Raw genomic sequence first — 16,620 nt, forward strand, 5'->3', positions numbered from 1 at the left:
TAAAGCTTCACTAGCCAAGAGCAGAGGTGACTGAGCGGAGCCTCACAGCTGCAGCCAGCGCTCGGCCAAGGCCGAGTCGGAGTTTTTCTCAGCCCGAGACATCTTTTCTCGCCAATGACATTCTCCACTTGAAGAAAAAAAACCAAACACCAAAACAGAATTAGCTTTCAGATTTAGCGTCTGCAGTCACAGAAGTGTGAACTGGGGGTGGTTTATGGTCCATGAAGACTGTTTCTCTTTATAAATCCTAAACATTTTAAAAGATCTTTTTTTTGCTCGTGCTGGAATGTCATTTTCTGGTATTTTGGCCTCTTCCACATGAAATCTTTTGTGACTATGAAGCCGGTTCACAGCTCCTGGAATTTGCTGGAACGTCCTGGGAGGTGGGTGTGGGCAGGGAAAAAGGCCCCGCGCCTCCAGGCCTTACAGTGCATTTTCTCGGGGGAGCCCTCCTGTCTCCCTTACACCTGACACTCTCCAGACCTCTGGGCCAGGAAAGATGTAAGAACCCCAGAATGTTAAAGTTGAGGTTAAAAAAAAGAAAAGGCCAGCAAGCACACAGCCTCCAAGGCACGTGAAGGAGACCAACGATGGCAAATGTCAACGTCCGCATTTCCTCCTTGCCGCGGTGACTGTGACGAGGGCCCCAGACCCCCCTCCGGCCCAGCAGAGCCCTGTGCTCCTGGCAACACATTCCCAAGACCGCCCTGGGGTGGTGTGGGCAGCACTGGTTTGTGGTTGGGGGTCCAGCAGGATGCCTCAGGCAGGCTCTCTGGTCAGACAGTGAGAGGCCAGGGCGGGTAACCAGGAGCCTGGCCAGAACGAGGGACTTTAGGTACCTGCAGGGGCCCCATGGTCCCCAGTGCCCTGCCCAGCCCCACCCCACCACTCTCTCAAGCGGTCTCTCAACCACCCCCACCAGCTCCCGAAGGGGACAGTGCTGGCCCTCCTCTAGGCCTCCCCTGCCCAGCGTCTGGCCCCGGCCCCCTCCCTCCCCCTCCCGCACACACTGTCACAACTCAGGCCACCCCTCTCACTTTGCCCCCTGGGCTGGGCCAAACCAGAATTCAGCTCCTGGCCCCCGGGGCGCCTTCAACGCCCCAGCCAGCTGTCTAAAGAAACACACAAGCACACTGATGGGGGAGGGGGAGGGTCTCAAGTCAGGTGCGCGCTTCCTGCTACCACGTGACCACTCTTTCTAGGTGGCTTTGCCCGGTCTCCCCCAACTCGCAATCCCCCCTCCGCCCGGGGCACTCTCTCGGCTGGCCACCGGGTTTCCCATTTCACGAACACGATAGAAGCAACCAGAAGAAAACCGCAGGGCCTCCTCCCCGAGGGCCACCTCCCGGGCACCCACACCCGCACCTGTGTCCTCAGCCCCTCCCCCGCTCCCCCCACCCCGAACTTGTCCTCGGCCCCTCCCCCACCCCTAACTATCTGCACTCCTCCTCCAGCAAGCGCCGTAGTACAAGATGCGCCTCCCACCTGCTCAAGAAATGAGGGCAGCAAGGTCCTTCCAACATTCCCAGTTTTTCAGTCTCTACTGAACCGCCGCCCACGGCACAAGAGCCAACGCTTCCAACTGAAAGTTGACTCTCTTGGCCTTATTTACCCCGCCGGACACCACCCCCTATTCCGCTCCCTCTGCAGCCAAGCGGCCCAGAACAGCTGTCAACATCCGTCTCCCGGTCCTCCCCTCGGGCCTTCTCTCCACAACCACTCCAATGGCGCTTTTGGGCCCACAGCCACCAGACCTCCGTGTTGCTCCCAGAGCCACCAGTGAGTGACCAGCACGGAGCCGACCCCAGAGACTTCTCAGCCCTCCCCTCACCTGCGCCATCAGCTCAGAACCCCCCGCTTCTGAGATGATTCCATGTGGCTTCCAGGATGCCACGCTCTTGGTCTCCCCCTGGTCTCTGGTTGTCCCCCCTTGGTCTCCTCTGCCGTCTCTTCCTCTCTGCTTGCTCGTCCGACAGCTGGAATGTCCCAGGGCCCAGTCCTCAAAACTCTCCTCTCGCTGGGATCTCATCCGATCTTACTCCCCTAAATACCAACCAACCACAGGTCCAAGACTCCCACTACACCCCAGCCGGATCACCGGCCTCCACCATCGGATCTGTACGGACCTGTCCACTCAGCATCTGTCTTACAACCTCTCCACACGCTCAGAACCGAACTTCTACTCTTTTCGTGACCCAACTTCCTGTACCTGCGGACGTCCCTGTTTCCATGGGTGACAGCTCCGTCTAGTGACCAGCTAAAACCCTCGACACACTTACAGACTTGCCCCTTCCTCTCACACCCCACACCCATTCCGCCAGGACATCTTAAGGACCCTGTCTTCAAACTGTATCCAGAATGTGACCACTTTTCGTTCCTTCCACTGCTACCATAGAGCAAAGCCACCATTATCTCTTGTCTGAACGACTCTAATGGATTTCTCTGTTGGCCTCTCAATGGTCACCTGGTCTACCCACATCTTCCACCCCTACCTCCCATATGGACACAGAGGCCAGAAATGTAGGTCCTGTCCGTCCCCTGCTTAACACCCTGCACTGATTGCCCATCATAAAACCTAGAATTCCCCAACAGTCTGCGATGCTAGACATGATCAGCTTCCTGTTCAACCTCCCGACCACCCCCCAAACTCACTTGTGACTGCTGGTTTTCCTCCAGCCACCCTGCCTCCTTGGTGACTCTCCAGCACGCCAGTGGGTCTCTGCACCCACTTGTTCTTCTAACTGCAATACTCTTGTTCCAGACACTAAGTGGTTAGTTAGCACAACTCCTTAAATCCGCGTTCAGGTGTCAACTTTCTAATGAGCCCTTCCTGACCAACCCCCTTTCAAACTGCAACCTCCTCCACCCTCCACAACTTGGTCTACTTTTTCTTCTCTCCACAACATTTGCGCCTTGTAATGAAACAGACAATTTCCTTCTTCACACTGGTGGCTGTCTGTGGTCTGTCTGTTCCCGTCCCCACCCCCATCCTCCACTCGCACCCCCACTCAACTAGGAGCTCCCTGAAAGCAGGGGCTTGTGTCTGTTGAGTTCACTGTGTGTCCTGAGTGAGAACAGCACCAGGCACAACCCTTGGTTCTCGATGAGTTAATCAATCGGTGAGACCTTCGATACATCTTCTGAACCGGTTTCCTCGTCTACGAAGCGAGACGAGCAATATGGACCCCACGGGTTCTTACAAGCAGTAAATGAGGGCCCATGTGTAAATCTTCATAAAGCACTAATTACTACAATAGCTTAACATAATATGTTGAGAACCATCCTCAAAATTAACAATTGTACTAGGCAATTGTTTCCATGGTGCAGCTTAAGAGGTATGCAGAAATCCACCCAGGCAGGGCTATAGTCTTTCTGGTGGCTGAGGTTCCGCTAAGAAGACATAAATGAAGGTTTTCATTTTTCCAAATTCAAAATTACCTCCAAGAAGTCCTGGGGGAGGAAAGGAACGTCTTCTGGCCAAATCCTGGTGTCCTGCTACGCTCACGTGCGCTCAGCTGGTCCCTCCCTTCGTGACCGGCCACCCTCACGGAAACGTGGGAGAAGGTCTCAGGCCCTGGGGTCCCTCCATACGTGGGGACCTGGAGCGGTCCACACTCAGCAGGGTGCTCGGCACCTGGGAAACGTGGGGACAGCACAGGAGCTCAGAGAGCAGGCTGCAAGGAGGAGGCAGAAAGGACACCACGCTGACTTCCAGCCTCCCCAGCACCAGCCTCTCAAATCCCCAAGCCCGGAGGGAAGGCTATTGATATGATTACTAGAAACTGTATCAGATCCAACATTTGGTAAGTATCCTGGTTCACTGGAGAGGTCTGTGGTATAAATAATTCCACCAAGGAGTTAACAGATAAATCCACCAACACAAGTAACTCTCAGATAATGAATCGTCCCCGATTCTCTCTTCTGTCCCCTCCTTTTCCGTTCACAGCCATTGGACTTCTCCTAATCGGATTCCTATAGGCAAAGGTTCAGGTCCACTGAAAAGCTTACAAATAAAATAAGACTATGTTGACCGCAATCCCTAAGGCAACCGCTAAGAAAATTATTTTAAAATATGTAAAAAAATAAACAACTGAATTAAAACGGTATTCAAGAAACTATTCAGCATAAAAGAAAGCACACTAGAGGAATAAAAGAATACAAAGGATGTAAGACCCATAGGAAATAAAGAGCAAAATGGTAGGCATAAATTCTACCTTACTGGTAATTATGTAAGATGGTCTAAACACTCCAATCAAAAGGCTGAAACTGGTGGAATGGCTTTTAAAAATGCGCCCTTAAAGAAGAGACACATTTTAGAAGAGCATCAAAAAGAATAAAATAGTTACAAATAAATTTATCAAAAGATATGTAAGGCTTGTACAGTGAAAACTACCAAAACATCATTGTAAGACTTCAAATACCTCAATAAATGGAAAGACATCAGTGCACATAGGCTAGAAAACAGTAAAGACAGCAATCCTCCCCAAACTGATCTTCAGATTCAAATGTAATCCCTATTCAAATCCGTTTCCCATTTTCTTTTCATTTTTTTTTTTTTTCAAAATTGACAGGCTGATCCTAAAATTCCTATACAAATCCAAGAGACTCAAAATAGCCAAAAGAACCTTGAAAAAGAAAAGCAAAGTTGGAGGAGTTGCCCTTCCCGCTGTCAAAAAAAAGCTACAGTAATCAAGATAGTGTGGTATTGGCATAAGAACATAGAGATCACTGGATTAAAACTGCCGGTTCAGAAATAAACCCATACATTCATGGGTAATTGACTGTTGACAAGAATTCCATGACGTTTTAAAGGGCAAATGACAGTCTTTTCAACAAATGGTGCTGACGTGCAAAAAATGAATCTCGACACAGACCTTATAACTTTCATAAAAAATTAACTCACAATGGGTCAGACCTCAACATAAGAGCTAAAATTACAAAACTCTTAGAAAAAGATCATAGAGGAGTAAATCCGTGTGACCTTTGATTAGGTACCAGTTTCTTAAATATCTCACCAAAAGTGCAAACAATAAAATAAACAATAAATTTTAAAATTTCATGTGTCAAAAAACACCATCAATAAAGTAAAAAAAAAAAAAACAAGGGGAGAAAGTACATACAAAACATATGTCTGACAGGGACCTAGTATCTAGATTATACAAAGAACTCATACAACTTAACAGTAAAAAGACAAATAACCCAAATCAAAAATGGGCAAAAAGTTTGAAAAGACATTTCTCTAAAAAAGCCGTTCAATGTCCAATAAGCACAAAAAAATGTCCAACATTCAATTAATACATATTTTGTATGTTGTATGTATTATATACTGTATTGTTACACAAAGTGAGGTACAGAAGAGAAAATGTTGTTAAGAAAATCATAAGGAAGAGAAAACACATTGACTGCCCTGGACTGTATTTAGCACAAGAAATCTACATATTAGTGGACCCGGGCAGTTCAAACCCATGTGATCCAAGGGTCAACTATACTTTAAAATGATGAATTTTAACCTCAATGAAACTATCATTTAAAAAGAGGCGCACCTGGGTAGCTCAGTTGGTTAAGTGTCTGACTCTTGGTTTTGGCTCAGGTCATGATCTCAAGGTTCTTGAATTCAAGCCCCGCATCGGGCTCTGTGCTGGCAGCGTGGAGCCTGCTGGGATTCTCTCTCCTCTCCCTGCCCCTTGCCCCCACCTCTCAAAATAAATAAACTTTAAAAAGGAAAGAAAGAGAGAAAGAAAGAAAGAAAGAAAGAAAGAAAGAAAGAAAGAAAGAAAGAAAGAAAGAAAAAAACACATCAGGAGCACCTGGCTGGCTCAGTTGGTGGAGCAGGTGACTCTTGATCTCAGGGTCATGAGTTCGAGCCCCATATTGGGCGTAGAGATTACTTATATAAATAAACTTTAAAAAACTGGGAAAAGTCTAAAAAATAGTAAGGCAAGATAACTCCTGAATTTCCCAAACTCTCTTTCCTCAAGTACAGTGTCTGCTCAGGAACTCAACACCAGCATCTGAACTTGGCTTATTTTTAGGCATCTCCGGTCAGGGAGCAAAGCACAAAATCAATTCTGTTTTTCTAGTCACTTCAAAGAGGGGCACAGAGAGCAGGCAACGTTTAAATCTGAGTAGACAGGAGATACATCCTGATGGATAAACCCACAGCTATTCCTTCCTCGCTGCTCTCTCCCATAACAAGCTTTCCCAAATGCATTCTCTTGCGATGTTCACGTCCGAGCGCCTGAGTCCAAAGCCTTCCATGTTAAGGCTGAGAGTTCGACCTGCCCCCAGCATCACCTGGCCCTTGCACAGAGCAAGCCTCTTGACCCACAGAAAGCTACACCTCCTTGGTCCCGAGGCATCAAGATACGGACTCCGGAAAACATGATCCCATTGTTTGCAAGTCTACTGTCCACCTTTACTTGGCAATACATTCAGACGCTTCCAACAACGCACAATACGAGACAGTCTTCTACTACCTGCATCTGCACTTTTCCCAGGTTAGAAGAGCCAGGAAGTAGAATTATAATCTCCGGCAGGAAAGGAAAAGCTCTCCGCTCAGCTGGTGCGCTGGCAAAGGAGATCTTTCTAGCTGCCTTTTACAAAGATTTATAAAGGGAGGCTGCATGCAGAGCTCTCAAACCAGAGGGGTGCGCTGTGAGCCCACGTGGCTTGTGGGCTGTTCGCAGGTTGCAAACCGCCCCCCCCCGACCCCACCTTTCCAGAGCCCCACTGCCAGGGAGCTGCTGGCCCCTGCACTGCCCTGGCACAACACAGGCAGGAATGAAAGAGCTGTAGCATCTCCTGCGGTGGCTTTCCTGTCCGTGTTGAGTAGGACTTGTGGCAGCCTCCAGCCGGGGTTCGATCACCCGGGTATCCAGCTCTCAGCAGTGCTCTGCCTACGAAGCTGCACGGAGAGTGAGTGGCCAGTCCCTATCCTGACATTTCCCCACAAGCCCTGCTATTGTTAGTGCACAGTTCTGCAGGGTACCAGGAACGCACAGACTGCAGTGTAGCCGAAACACCAATGGTAGCTACTCAGGGATCCACCTTTCCTGCCCTCCTACCATCTGCTGAGATCCCGTGTAGGAGTGATACAAAAATGGATGGAATGTGGGGTGCCTGGCCGGCTCGGTCGGAGGCCTGTGCGACTCTTGATCTCAGGGTCAGGAATTGGAGCCCCACGCTAGGTGTAGAGATTACAAAAAAGAAAAACAAAACTTAAAAATTAAAATGGATGGGAAACGACTTTGCTCTGAAGGAGTTCAGACGTTGTAGGAATCTTTACGTCCATCCGTTACCCTTTGAATGCTTAAAAAAACTTAACTGTGTTAGTGGTTGCCATTTGAAGTGTTCGTTGCTGGAACCAAATATGCTCTACTAAAGTATGGGATGAGGTTTCTCCTGTTGTAAGAGTACGCCCCTGTGGTCATTTCAATTTCATTAATTCTCTCCTTTATGTGAACACGGACGCTACATCGAATTATGAACAAAGGATTCGGTTGTTTGGGATAGCCTGAGAAAGCCAAACTGGCGCAAAAATACGCATTAAAGAGGTTACTCTACTCATTTATTTCTTTCACCAATTGTATGTCCGTCAATACATAAACGGGTCCTGTTAGCACGTATGTATAAGATTCTTCTTCGTTAAATTAATTCACCAAAGAACAGCTAGAATCACTAAAAAAAACGGGGCTAGGGATAAGCATTCAAAACCTTTAGAAATTTGATGTATACGCATATGCATATATACACTTAGGTATTCTACATATACACACATATATACACTCGGATATACATAATGACATTCAGATATTAAATATATATACACCCAGATTTTACGTACGTACATGTATATACATACACTCAGATATTACATATATACACACACTCAGGTATTATGTATATACACACACACACCTATATACGTACACTCAGGTATCATAATAACATTCATATGTTATATATACATTCACATATTGTATTTGTACACATATATACATACACTCAGGTATTACATATATACATATACACACTCAGGTATCATACACACACACACACACACACACACATACACTCAGGTTATCATACATAATGACATTCAGATAGTATATGTACATTCAGATATTATACATGTACACATATGTACATACACTCAGATATTACATATATACATACACTCAGGTATTATGTATATACACACACACACCTATATACGTACACTCAGGTATCATAATGACATTCATATATTATATATACATTCACATATTGTACACATATGTACATACACTCAGATATTACATATATACATATACACACTCAGGTATCACACACACACACATATACACTCAGGTATCATACATAATGACATTCAGATAGTATATGTACATTCAGATATACATGTGCACATATGTACATACACTCAGATATTACATATATACATATACACACACAGGTATTATATTCACACAGATGCATACAGTCAGATATTACACGTACATACATATATAGCAGATAAACACCGGGACTGCTGGAGCCTGCCGAGGGAGCACAGTGGTCAGACACAGGGTGGCAGGGGGCTGGGATGAGCGTTGCGCCCAGCCCCATGCAGCAGCCCAGGTGCAAGCACACAGCAGCAGACAACCGTGTTTTAGCCAAAGCTGGCTTTTGCCAGGTAACCAGGGAAGGAGGAGAAAGGACCACTTTCCAGAAAGAAAAGGAGTGTGGTCGTACATAAGGGGGCAGCGAACACCAAGAAGGAAGCAGGGCCACCGGTCACAGCAGGGATGAAGTATTCCGGTGCACGAGGATAGCTACCATGGGGGACGATGGTGATCCGAGTGGGCGCTAGGCGTCCCGGTGTCAGAACCACCAGGTACCACTCCGGGAACAGGCAGCTGCCGTAAGACAGAAGCCAAGATGACCAGAAAGGAGGGCAAGGGAGAAACAGGAACCTACTTCTCTTTATTTCTTTATGGACTTTAAACAGGGTCCTACTTTTAGAATGATCTTCTGTGTAGACAGATACTGCAAATGCAGGAACAGGAAGGCAGACATGGGACTTGTTGGTAAAATCCTCAGTAGGCATGGAGGAGGGCCGGGGGGGTCAGCATAAGGCTCAAACAAGAGGGGATGGGGATGAGAAAGTCTGATGCTCATGTTTCAAGGGAGCAGGGGATATTTAGGGAGGAAGAGGGGCAGTGGTCTAGAAGCAGCAAGGAGAAGAAAGAGGCATCGGCCCCATCCTGATAAATGTGTTCGCTGACCCAGTAGCAGGTGCACATTGGCAAGAACACAGTCACTGCACAAGGGCTGTATTCACAGATGAGAAGACAGGTAAAACCCTAGTCCGTGGCCAGACAGCTGGGCAGGGGCAGCCCTGCCTGCACCCTCTACCACGTGGCATCTTCTATGTGGATACTCTGTGGTCTCCAAACAACTAGAGAAAGACTGGTCTTTTGCAACTAGTGTTGGGACACAGGCTGCACATGAGAAAAAAATGGGCTGTGCCTCCTAACAATGCCTTGAGGTAAAACCACAACTTTACCAGCAAACCTCAAAAGTAAAGAAGTCATAAAGATCTAACTATAAAAATTGGGTTTCTAGATGGTAAAAAAAAAATACCATAAGTCAAATAAGAAATAAGTGAAAAACTTGGCATCATTCCTGTTATATGTAATAAACAATTAACATCCCTAATTGACAAAGGAGAAAAAGGAGAAAAAATAACAATAGAAAACACTGCAATAGAAAAGCTGGAAAAGGATGTGAACAAATAGACAAAGAGAAACAACATGAATAAGTATTTGAAAAGATGCTGGATCTCACTCTTAATTAAAGAAATGGGGTGAAAAGATGCCATCAGAGCAGCAATGATTAAAAATGCAACATTGCTGGATAAAAACTCAATATTGTTGAGTGTGGTGTGAGAGGAACTTCCACTTATTTTCTTAGGAGTATGATAATGGGTGCCATTTGTAAAATAAATTAAAAACAGATCCAAATATACAACATGAGTACCTTTGACCCACACATGCCACCATAAGCATTAATTCTATGGAGAGACCGGCAAAAATATTCCCTATGTGTGTAAAAACATATTCTTGGTAGACTTATTTGCAAAAGCAAATACTGGAAATCTACTTAAATACTCATCAGGAGGGACAAGGTGAATAAATTATATTGTGTCATCCATACAAGTAAAGAATGAGCCAGACCTACAGGGGTTGGTATAAAAAGATGTCTACGACATAACAGCAAATAATAGGACACAGTACAATTTTTACAATAATCCAATCTGTGAATATACATTTAAGTAAGACACTCACACATAAAGGTTCTAGAAAAACGTAAAAGAAGAAAAAAAACTTGCTGATAATCACTTTAGACTAAAGGGAATTTTACTCTTCATTTTATTCCTTCTAAATTTTTTTTTAATGTTTATTTATTATTGAGAGAGACAGAGACAGAATGCGAGTGGGTTAGGGGCAGAGAGAGAGAGGGAGACACAGAATCCGAAGCAGGCTCCAGGCTCCAAGCTGTCAGCACAGAGCCCAACGCGGGGCTCCAACTCACAAGCTGTGAGATCATGACCTGAGCTGAAGTCGGACACTCAACCGACTGAGCCACCCAGGCGCCCCTTCGTTTTATTTCTAATTGAACTGTTGCGTTTTTTTGTTCTTTGTTGTTTTTTTTTTTGTTTTGTTTTTTTTTTTTACTTTCTGCCTTTACAACTCTTATGTTTTTAGAGCTAAAGATTTTTGATGTATTACCCATGAGATAACACACATTGAAGGAAAATAATTAGTTTTCTTTGGCCTCACCAAAGACCATGTTAAGTACAACATATTGCAAGTCTGAATTAAAATCCCACAGAGGGGCGCCTGGGTGGCTCAGTCGGTTAAGCGTCCGACTTCGGCTCAGGTCACGATCTGACGGTCCGTGAGTTCGAGCCCCGCGTCGGGCTCTGGGCTGACGGCTCAGAGCCTGGAGCCTGTTTCCGATTCTGTGTCTCCCTCTCTCTCTGCCCCTCCCCCATTCATGCTCTGTCTCTCTCTGTCTCAAAAATAAATAAACGTTAAAAAAAAAAAATTTAAATCCCACAGAAAGACCCCACTGCTTTGCATTCTCAGGTCCCTGAAGCAAATTCTTGGTGTGAGGCTTGCTCTGACATCTGTGCGGAGAATAGTCAGTAGAAGCTCAGGCTTCTCCTTGCTGTCTCTGTCTCCTCTGTCCCCCTCTTCGTGGTGAATGCACTTTCAGACTTGGTGTTAAGCAGTCATCAGCACAGGCTCGTGCTCACTTACCTACAACTCCTTCCACACACAGACACAAAAGGAATTCAAAGGCAATCCCTCTGCTTCTCCCCAATCTTTCCATTCCCAAGCTGAGAATTTCTTTTAGCTGCTGCCTAACGTGGAAGTTACTGTTCCCCAAATCAACACAGATCTATGCATTTCGGCCTGTGCAGCCACAATGAGTGGAGGCTTTCGCATGTGCCATCTGTTTGACTTTATTATGAATAGAGGTCTTGTCCAGCTTCAAGAAAGCGATCTCTGTCTACGGGCATTGTCACTAGTGGTCGTGCACGCTGGGGGACAGAGAGCCCCACAGGCATGACTTACTCCACCGTTGTCTCCTCTGGGGGAAAATAAAATACATTCTCCAGTAATGGAGACATTTGTGAAATTAGCTATGGAACAAATTCATTGGCTCATTGACTATCAATTAATTAAATGCGTTGTTTTTTTTTTAATTCTCCTGTTGTGATAGAAGGCATTTGGCTAATTCCACCATCATTCCTGATTCTGAGAAATGACTCATAAAAAGGAATTTGATTCTCAGCTTTAAACCTGCTTGCACAAAGGGCTGACTGATTTACCCGACTGGATACTGAATTAGGAACAAAATAAGAAGCTTGTTATAGTACAGGCGTTACTGCAGGGAAAAAAAAAAATGGAATGATGACATAAAGCCTACACCAACTTTAAAGAACTTAGAAAATAATTCCTTTGACTATGTAGTCTGAAAACAAATAAGGTAGATTTTACGTGCTGATAGGGGGAAAAAATCTCCAGATTAAGTAGAAAAAAGTAATAGGCCGTATTTCCCATTTAAAAAGGGAGGTGAGGGGGGCCGGTATGCAAGTATATGTAAGAAATTGATAGGAGGCTAAAGGCCTAGGGCAGGAGAAAGAAGGGCTTTGCATTGTGAAAGTTCCTGTACTACTGGGTTTTTTCATTTTTAATGTACTATATATTTTTTATTGAAGTGAAATTCACATAACAGAAAATTAACCATACTAAAGTGAACGATTCAGTGCCATTTACCACATTCACAACGCTGTGCAGTCAGCACTTCCATCCGATTCCAAAACATGTCCATCATTCCAAAATAAAACACATTACCCACTAAACAGGTATTCTCCACTCCCCCTCTGCCCAGTTCCTCACAGCCAGCAATCGGCATTGCCTCCATGGTTTTACCTATTCTGGATCTTTCATAAAATTCGGATAACACAGTCAGTGACCATTTATAGCTGGCTTCTCTTGTAGTTCATTTTTTTTTTCAATATTTATTTTTGAGAGAGAGAGAGAAACAGAGTGTGAGTGGGGGCGGGGCAGAGAGAGAAGGAGACACAAAATCTAAAGCAGACTCCGGGCTCCAAGGTGTCAGCACAGAGCCTGATGCGGAGCTGGAACCCATGAACTGCGAGATCATGACCTGAGCCGAAGTGGGACGCTTAACTGACTGAGCCACCCAGGCGCCCCTGTACTTCATTTTAAAAAACTAACATTTAGGGGGAACCTGGGTGGCTCAGTCGGTTAAGCATCCGACTCTTGGTTTCGGCTTCAGGTCAAGATCTCACGGTTTGTGAGTTTGAGCTCCACATCGGGCTCTGTGCTGACAGCACGGAGTCTGCTTGGGATTTTCTCTCTCTCCCTCTCTCTCTGCCCGTCCCCCGCTCTCTTGCTCTCCCTCTCAAAATAAATAAATAAACGTTAAAATAAAATACAATAAAATAAAATGTTTTGGCATCTTTAAAAAAAAACAAAAGAAAAGAAAAAAAAAACCCTAACATAAATCAAATATTTCCCGGAAATATTTTATCCAAGTCATTCACTGTCACTTTTTTTTTCAGAAATATTTGAAAAGCCTAATATCTGTAAACCCATTATATCACGCCCCAAAGATGACAGAGAAATGAAACGATCCCCGCAAAGATTATCCAGAGAAGCATTTTCTGCTCAGTAGTGCAAAAGTTATCAGTCAACCGGAAATTTTGAACACACAACCTGTGCAGAATATCTTGCAAGGTGTCCTAAGTCATTTAGAAGAAACAGAATGTTAGATTCAGAGCTGGAAGGGAATAGAGGGTTCATTACCTCTTACTCAGGTCAGAAAGTCGCAGCCCAGACCCACAAAACTGGCTGGCTTCACGCTGCAGTGTGTCCTGTGTCCAGCTATGACCTGTCCTCTACCACGGCCAACGCCTTCAAGGGGCCTGTGAGGGCAGAGACGTGAGCGAGACAGAGGAGCACGTGTGGGTATAACACTTGGAGGGTGGGAGTCTGAAGTTTCAAGTCCAACACGTGTAGCGCAGGGAGGCCATTGGTCGCATCCTCGCGAGAAAAGGTCGGACAAACCAAGAATCAAGGGCTTCTTGCAACCATCGGAAAACGGGGCAGAGGGCAACCCATCCCCCCAGATCTGGCGAGAGACGAGACAAAGAGAGTCACAGCCGAGATCTGCTCGCTGTCAGGGCCACAACTGACAGGAACACCTGCGTGGCAACGGTCACGAATTGCTGGAGTCTGATGCACTAGCTCGAGAGTGAAAAGGAAACTCCGAGGAGCCACAGTCTTGAGAGAGCCCCACGTATTTGTGGGTTGACCCCCCCCCCCGCCCCGCCAGGAGTCCCACCAGGATCGCACGGCAAAGGGCCAAGAACATCCCCAGCCCCAGCTCAGGCCGGGGGGAGAGTAACCAAGCGAAGTATGCGTGGGGTGGTCCACGTGACACAGTCTCCCCACCTGACGAAGGACAGTGACCCGACCCCAGCCCCACCTCCTCCTCAGCTCACCTGAGGAGCGGCAAGACGGCTCAGGAACACTGGAGAGGGCTGGCTACACAGGCCTGCTGGAAGCCTGGGGTTGAATCCTGAGAGTAGAGAACGCTTTCCTGCCCCTCAACTTAGCGCCCGTTCACAGGGTCCCATCTGATCACGATGGGTGACAGCTCAAAGAGCTGCAAGAAAGGGACGCTGCTGAACGAGGAAGAAACCCCCGAAGACCACAGGCCAGATGAAAACGGGCCCCTAGAGGACCTGGGGCATCCGGCACCCACCGCTTCTGCCCTCGAGGAACACAACTCAGCTCCTATCCAGATGAACCTGAAACCTCACACTGAGGTCACTTCCTACACCAGATCCATCACGCCCAGATATCGGCGACAATGAAAAATACACAAAGCAGGCCAAAAGGCAAGGAAAATCCCAATCGGCAAGGGCCGCAAACATCGAAACCAAGCTCAGACAGGACACAGATACTGGAACCATCCGACAGGGAACTTACAAATAATTGGGATGAATGCGTTAAAGGCACTACAAGAAAAAGCAGACGAGCACACAGGTTATAACCAGCAGGGAGATGGACTTTTCAAGACAGAATCAAAGACAAGGGTAGAAAGAAAACCCAGTTAAAGGATGAAGAATGCCTCTGTCAGGCTCACCAGTAGACTGAGCACAGCAGACAGAAAAGGCAGTGAGCCTCGAGACTTTGACAGAAAAGTTTCTAAACTAAAATACAAACAGGAAAAAATAAAAGAACAGCACATACAAGAACCGTAGGATAATTTCAAAATACATAACATACACATAACCAGAATACTGGGAAGAAAAGAGAGGATGGGGGCAAAAAATATTTGAAGCAAGAATGGTTGAGAAACTTCCCAAATCAATGACAGATGCCAAACCCTGGATTCAGGAAGCTCAAATAACAAAGCAGGGTAAAAAAAAATGTACACCTACATATCACGGTCAATGGCAAATATCGAAGACAGAGTGAAAATCTTGAAAAAAGAGCCAGAGAAGGGGAAAACACTGGTACTTTAGAGGAGCAGGAACAAGAATCAGGTCTGAGCTCCCTTCAGACACCATACAAGCAAGAAGAAAAGAGTGAAATATTTCAAGCATTGAAAGAAGACCTACCAGCAACCTGAAATTCTATTTCCAGCAAAACTATCCATCAAAAGTGACAAAAAAGAAACACTCTCAGATAAGCAAAAACTGACCAATGTGGGACCAACTGTGTTGCACTCCAAGAAATGTTAAATGTTCTTCAGAGAGAAGGAGAGTTCAAATGTTAGAAACTCAGAGGAACATAAACACAGGAAGAGAGAGAGGGGACAAGCCAAGTTAAAATACTTTATTTTTCTTATTTTAAATTGATCTGAAAGAAAATGGCTTAAACAATAACAACGACGACGTATTGGGTGATTATAGCATATGGATAAGGGAAATGAATGACAGGAAAGTCATAAGGGAAGGGAGACCAGAACAAGGAATACTCTGTATCTTAGATAACATTATTACATATCAAGCTGTAGAGTATTATTTGGAACTGGGCTTAAGTTTACTTGCAAATATGTATTGCAAACTCTAGGGCAACCACTGAAAATGTTAGAAATTAGTATAACTGATGTGTTAACAGAAGAGATAACAAGGAATTATATACAATACTCAGAAGCAGAGAAGTCAGTAAAAAGAAGGAGGGGGGGAAAAAGAGCAGGTGTAATGGATAAAAACAATTACGAGGTGCCTGGCTGGCTCAGTCAGTGGAGCATACAACTCTTGATCTTGGGGCTATGGGTTTTAGCCCCACTTTGGGTATAGAGGTTACTTAAAAATAAAGTCTTTAAGGGGTGCCTGGGTGGCTCAGTTGGTTAAGCGTCTGACTTCAGCTCAGGTCATGATGTCATGGTTCGTGAGTTCAAGCCCCTCGTAAGGCTCTGTGCTGACAGCTCGGAGCCTGGAGCCTGCTTCCGATTCTGTGTCTCCCTCTCTCTCTGCCCCTCCCCTGCTCGTGCACTGTCTCTCTTTCAAAAATAAATAAAAACATTAAAAAATGTTTAATAAAATAATATCTTAAAAAATTGCAAACATGGTAGATATCCATCCAACTGTATCAACAATCACTTTAAATGTGAACCGTCTGAACACACTGGATAAAAGTTAAAAGAGAGATTTTCAAAGTGGATAAAAAAGCAAGAGTCAACTCTATATTGTCTAAAGAAATACCCCATAAATAAAAAGGCTCGGGTTAAAATGAAAGGGGTAAAGAAGGATATACCATAATCCAAAGAAAGCTGGAGTAGCTGTGTTAATTTCAGACAAAGCCAACTTCAGAACAAAAATCATCAGAGATAAACAGGGACATTACATAAGGATACAGGGGTCTGTTCTCTAAGACATGATAACACTAAACATGTATGTACCAAACAACAGAGCATCAAAATACAGAAGGAAAAACTGACAGACCTTGCAGGGAGAAATACACAAATCCACGATCATAGCTGGAGACTTCACCCTCCTTTCAGTAACTGACAGATCCAGAAGGCAGAAAA

The 16,620-nt window shown here is 45.3% G+C and overlaps 1 protein-coding gene across 6 annotated transcripts in view; it reads right to left on the reverse strand.

Moving 5' to 3' along the window:
* The window catches only part of RNF144A (ring finger protein 144A), a 291,346-nt gene that overhangs the window by 260,854 nt on the left and 13,872 nt on the right, over positions 1-16,620 (reverse strand). For 4 of the 6 annotated variants that reach the window (XM_043604614.1, XM_043604608.1, XM_043604609.1 and 1 more), the window contains exon 2: positions 3,439-3,634. The exons of the other annotated variants lie outside the window; for them this stretch is intronic. The gene's annotated coding sequence lies outside the window, so the exon portion shown is untranslated. The remainder of the gene's footprint in view (positions 1-3,438; positions 3,635-16,620) is intronic. 6 annotated transcript variants of the gene reach the window in all.

This window comes from Prionailurus bengalensis, chromosome A3 (genome assembly GCF_016509475.1).
Source record: "Prionailurus bengalensis isolate Pbe53 chromosome A3, Fcat_Pben_1.1_paternal_pri, whole genome shotgun sequence".
Classification (NCBI taxonomy): Eukaryota; Metazoa; Chordata; class Mammalia; order Carnivora; family Felidae; genus Prionailurus; species Prionailurus bengalensis.